The 5,732-nt window shown below is 44.2% G+C and overlaps 1 pseudogene; it reads left to right on the top strand.

Moving 5' to 3' along the window:
• Positions 1 to 2,077: 2,077 nt before the first annotated feature.
• On the top strand, positions 2,078 to 2,425 carry LOC144324547 (MICOS complex subunit MIC13 pseudogene; annotated as a pseudogene).
• The last annotated feature ends 3,307 nt before the right edge of the window (positions 2,426 to 5,732 follow it).

Raw genomic sequence — 5,732 nt, 5'->3', positions numbered from 1 at the left:
GGTCAAGCTCCAGCTCTGTGGAGAGTGTGCTTCTCTCCCTTTCCCTCTCCCTCTGCCCTTCCCCCACATGAGTGTTCTTTCTTTCTCAAGTGGATTTTTTTTTTTTTTAAAGTGAAGGACATAAAGTGCTGAAGTACCAGAATCCCTTTCTAGCACCTAAATTAACTAAGATTCGTTAGCTTGTTGGCAATAAAGGCCCTGAAAAAATAGGAGAGACAAAACTCCAAAGAAAGAACATGGTTCCAGAAAGGTCTAGAGAATAATAGCATGGAAGTGGCAATTCCAGTTGCGATGCCCAACTTGTGGTATTCTGTTGACCATGGAGCAACAGGAGGTAACTGGCATAGCCAAAATTATGGGATCCTCAGAGATAAATGAAAGACATCGCTCAGGAAGACTCCATCTACTATTAAATTTTGTCTACAACTCTCTGCCTGCTTAGCATATTTAGTTAGGCAGTAGAAGTACTAGTGGCAGATACAAAAAAAAAAAATGCTATTGATGGGGTAGGAATGAACAACAGGTTTATTTACAGCTAGTTGATATTATGCTGAAGGTTTCTGTATCACAGTCCTGTTGATGAGGGAGGAAATCCCAGACTTGCTGCCAAGTTTCATCATGGTGCATATGGACCTTATGCTTTCAGGTTCAGTGATCTTGGTCCAGCTGCAAGAATAACTTATGCATGAATTAGCAACAGAAACAGTAAAGCTATTGGCTGAGGACCAGGTGGATGGCAAGCTCTCTGCCCCTTGATACATATCTGGTGCTTGTAGTGTTGGTCTGGTTAATTTGGGCAAATCTGTCTCTGGCCTCCTGAACTCAGCTTCTAGAGGCTTAAGGCACCTGTTCCATTCATCTTGCTCTGGGTCTGTTTCTGACAACTAGATGTAAGTACAATCAATGACTGGTCAGAACTCTAATGCTGTGTTGGGAGTATAGGTAAGATATCTGCATTATTATGTTGTCCTAGCAGAGAATGGAAGAACAGAAATTAGCTTTTTATTCACCAAGTCCATGAGAAGGGTCAGGTCCAGAGAGGGGGTGTGAGTTACCCAAGATCACTTGAAAGAATGTCTGGCAGAAATGGGAACTTTCCAAAAAGGAATTAAAAATGAACAGTGGGCATATTTATTACCTTTCACCATCAGGTGGAGTTTGTTCACTAAACTATTATTATTAAAAAGGGAATAATTATCTTCCAGATGTTTCCAGGTTTAACCCACTGAGCGAAGACCGTATTGCCTATTGCCGATATGCAATTTTACAGAAGTTACGGCAGAAAGACACTTATTTTACTAGTTTAAGACAGTGCTAGATTTTAGGGAAATACCATTTTGTTTTGAAGGGACAGTGACGGCTGTTTATGCACAGCAAATTCTTGCACCCTGAAATACTGCTTTGTACTTCCTGACTGTCTTCCTGGGCTGCCTGTGACTCACAGTATAAGAATCCTTTAATTATTCCGAAAGTAGCTGGCTAGCGGCTGTTTTTTTTTCTTCTGTCTTTCCATTTCTCTCTCTCACAGGGTGTTGCTTCTCCATGTTGGAAGCGTTCTTTTCCATTAGCTTCTCCCATTCCATACAGCCCTTGGAGGTGTAGACATAGGGCATGTTTCTTTGCCTGGGAGCAGGGCAATTGTTCCTCTGCAGATCTGAGAGGGAGCTCCAGCCTTATTCCCAGTCTTCTGCTAGGATGGGGCCATAAGAGAAAATGAACTAGGGCCAGGCTGCACCCTGGTTGTGGCTTTTATTAGCTAACTTTTGTCTTTTTTCCTTTAAATAAAGTCCATTGTGGTTTATCTTTGCTTTTCGGTTTTTCTTTTCTCAATAAGGATCCATTTTGAGACACTGTCCATTTAACCAAGAAGATATAGTTCTCTGGCAAATCAGACTTCCCATTCTTGACAAAAGGGGCCAGACCCTTCCTTTCTCCTTTCCTTATGTGTCTTCCTCTCCTAGGCCAGGCAGATTTACAGAGAACTCGATTGGTTCTCAGGAAACATTCTTTCATTCATTCAAGAAGCACTTACTGAGGGTGGCGAGTCAAGTGCCCTCATGTGCAGAGCACAGTGACCATGGTGCCCTGAGTGTGGTCGCTGATGAGGTTCCTTATTAAGGGCAGTATGGCTGGGGGTGCCGCTTACCTGGTTTATGACCAGGAGTTGCTGGGGCCAAGCAACAAGAGCCAGGCTATTCTTCAGAAGGCTGAGGAGGTACTCCCTCCAGGCATGTACCAGTTCAGCCAGTAAATGTGTGAGTAGACTGGTCTGAAGATACCCTAGCTCCCAGCTCCTCCAAAATTTAACTTTCACATTTGCGACACCTGGAATTCAGGCATCATTACAGTGATATTGGCTCTGTCGGTGGCCCCCTCTAAGGCCTGTGAGTACTCCAAGCAGGGCTGGGACCACCTGAAAGAGTGAGCCAAGTAGTCTGTCAGAGGAGGCCACCTGTCCCAGTCAGGACAGGGGCAGGGGCAGCATAGACCTAGAGACTCCAGACTGGGACTGGGATCCCACTCCCAGGATAGTTCCTGGCCTTGACATCCAATAAAGGACTTTTTTTTTTTTTTTAAGATTTTATTTATTCATGAGAGAGAGAGATTGAGAGAGAGACAGGCAGAGACGTAGGCAGAGGGAGAAGCAGGCTCCATGCAGGGAGCCTGATGTGGGACTCAATCCTAGGACTCCAGGATCATGTCCTGGGCTGAAGGCAGGCAGTAAATTGCAGAGCCACCCAGGCATCCTCAGTAAAGGTCTTTGGAAGTGCAACCCCCCCGCCCCCCACAAACAACAACAATAACAAAAAATCCCCCCAAACTTAGGGTCTGCCTTAAGTAAGCTTAAAAACTGTCCAGTTTACCCAAGTCTGTCCAGGTTTAGAACTTAAAGTCCTAGAATGCAGGAAACCCTCAGTTTTGGGAAAACTCAGACAGCTGGTCACCCTAACCCTGAACAGAGCACTGTCTAGGAGCTTGGTATATAATTCGCCATCAGCTTCTCATGTACTCAGCAAAGCTGAGAGTTTCCAGATTCTTATAGAGGAAAGCATGATATGGTGGGAAAGTGTTTAATTAGAACTGAGGACCCTGGGCCCTGGCCCCACTGCAAAAGGGGCAGAGCTTAAGGGCAGATCACTGAACTTCCGTTTCCTCCTTTGAAGAGTAGAAACATTGGATTTGGTGTTCTTTGACTTTTTTTTTTTTTTTTTTTTTTTTTACAACCCAGATTCTACAATTCTATTTCTAAAGGAGTGTGATGAACCAATTCACACTAATTCGTAGTCCGAGATATGAGGCAATAGGTAATAAGGTTTCGTTGACACTTGCTGATGATGCTAATGTTTACAAAGTCCTTATTCTGTGTCACATACATCCATTATTTTACTTTATCCTCACAACTTTTTAAAGATTTAATCTATTTTAGAGAGAGAGAAGGAGGGAGGGAGTGAGAATGAGTGAGCAGGGTAAGGGGCAGAGGGTGAGGGAGAGAGAATCATGAATAGATTCCAAGCTGGGTGCAGAATCCAATGAGGGGTTTCATGAGGGGCTTGATCTCATGACCCTGAGATCATGACCTGAACTAAAACCAAGAGTTGGAGGCTCAACTAACTGAGCCACCCAGGCATTCCAAGGTAGATGCTTTCTTTATTTTCATTTACAGACAAGGGGCTCAAGGCCAAGAGAGAGGGTAAGAGCATGCCCCAAATCACACAGAAAGTTATGGATCAAAGATCAGAACCTGGGAGGTCCAGTTTCCCAAGCCCAAACTTGAACTGTTGCTCTCACTGGGTAGGGATGCGTCAACAGTTGAAATGAACAGGCTAATTGTTTCCCCTCAAGGGACTGGAAAGAGGAAACAGTGGCTATTTGGAATGAGGTCTTCCCATTTTGGGCTCAAAAGGTTATGGTCCCCCAAAATAGAGCATGGTATTTGAGAAATTAGTGTTTTTAGCTCATAGCAAGGCCCCTCCCTGTTCTTTAACACTAGACAAAGGGTGGTAGAACCAGTGGAGAATTAGAGCATCCCCATGCCCCACTCCTCCTTTCCTATTTTTGGAAGCTTTAGGATGGTTCTACTCCTTATAGGCTCTTGGTGAAGCACTTAAAGTGCTGTTAGCAAGGTTCAGAGGGTCACTGTCAGCTGCTCCTACTGTTTCTTACTATTGGTCTGGAAAATGATTCTGTTTAGATCAGGCTTGCCTAAAAGTGTGTGTATGGGTGGGGAGGAGTGTAGGAACATTCTTAGTAGGCATGCTTCTTCCCTTTCTTTAGAAAGGATGATTTGAAATACAAACAAAGTAAGTCTGTGGGGTCACATTCACAGCAGCTGGCAGAGTTTCACTTAATTAAACTACTGTGATTGCTTTATTCAAACATTTCACTTGCCCCATTCCCTTCCTCTCCGACTCCTTATGAAGGCAATGCTATTTCATTGGTGGGGGTGGGGTGGGGATTAAATGCTGTTAATCTTTAAGACCAACACTAATTAACAACATTTATTTTACTGTGGTTGTCTATGTGAAAGTATGCAGAAGTAAATTTATATTCTGAGAATGTGACCGCTTTGGACTGAAAAAATGCCATTAAAGGGAATTAACAGTTCCTCCCAACTCACCATCATCTGTTCTAAATTCCCCAGCGAGTAGTGAAGCACCAGGACTGGGGGCAGGAAAGGAAAACAAGGGCCAAAAGCTATGGCCAATTGAGCTGCCAGCTACCAGCATGATCATCCTAAAACCCAGCTCTGGCCCACTTTCTCTCCTGCTGTAAAACCTGGGACAGGTATCCTGCCTGGTGGGTCAAGGTGAACTCCATAGGCAGGCACAGAGAACATTCCACTATCTGGCTCCATCTCTGTCCTGTCCATCCCCCTGCACTAAGCACCCCATGTCCAGGCTCCAATCCTAGTTGCCCCCATCATTCTTTCCACACTGGGGTTTTTCGTAAATGATTCCCTTTCCCTTGAATGCCTTCCAGACCTACCACAGCTCTGCTACAGGTGACTTCCTTTCATGCTTTTAGTTAAAGACTGAGGCTTGCCTCTTTTATGAAGCCTGTCTGCATTCCCCCTGATTAAGTCTCTCCCTTCCTTGTGCACCTGTATTATTTTGTACATTTTGATTTGAGCATTTGTCAAATATAATCTTTATTGGCATTGCTGTCTCCTCCATCAGACTGTGTCTTATTTATCCGTGTTATCCCCTTCCAATTGCAGAGTCTGGCATAACATTGCACATAGGAAGTACTTAATAGATGCTTATTGAATGAGTACATAATAACTCTTACAATTTTATCGGTTGATACTGTGTGTTTACCATGTGCCAAGCATCGTGTACCTGTTGCATATGCATGTGTTTTGAAAGAGAGAAAGTGGGACACCTGGGTGGCTCAGAGGTTGAGTATCTGCCTTTGGTTCAGGGTGTGATCCAGGGGGCCCTGGGATCGAGTCCCGCATCGGGCTTCCTGCATGGAGCCTGCTTCTCCCTCTGACTGTCTGTGTCTCTGATGAATAAATAAAATCTTAAAAAAAAAAAAAAAAAGAAAGAAAGAAAAGTTTGAACGATCTGGGTCATGGTCCTTCAAAAACCGTAATATCCTGTGTGAGACAACGAGTTAAAGAGGAAAGCAGAAGAAGCACTGCAGAGATACAGATGCATGGTTCTTTAGAGGAATGGCAGTTGCACGGGAGCTGGAGTGGGAAGGAGGCACCATAGACCGAGTGGCATGAA

This window comes from Canis aureus, chromosome 12, assembly GCF_053574225.1.
Source record: "Canis aureus isolate CA01 chromosome 12, VMU_Caureus_v.1.0, whole genome shotgun sequence".
NCBI classification, from domain to species: domain Eukaryota; kingdom Metazoa; phylum Chordata; class Mammalia; order Carnivora; family Canidae; genus Canis; species Canis aureus.
Note: the sequence above shows the minus strand (reverse complement) of the source record. Positions and strands in the feature narration are given on the sequence as shown.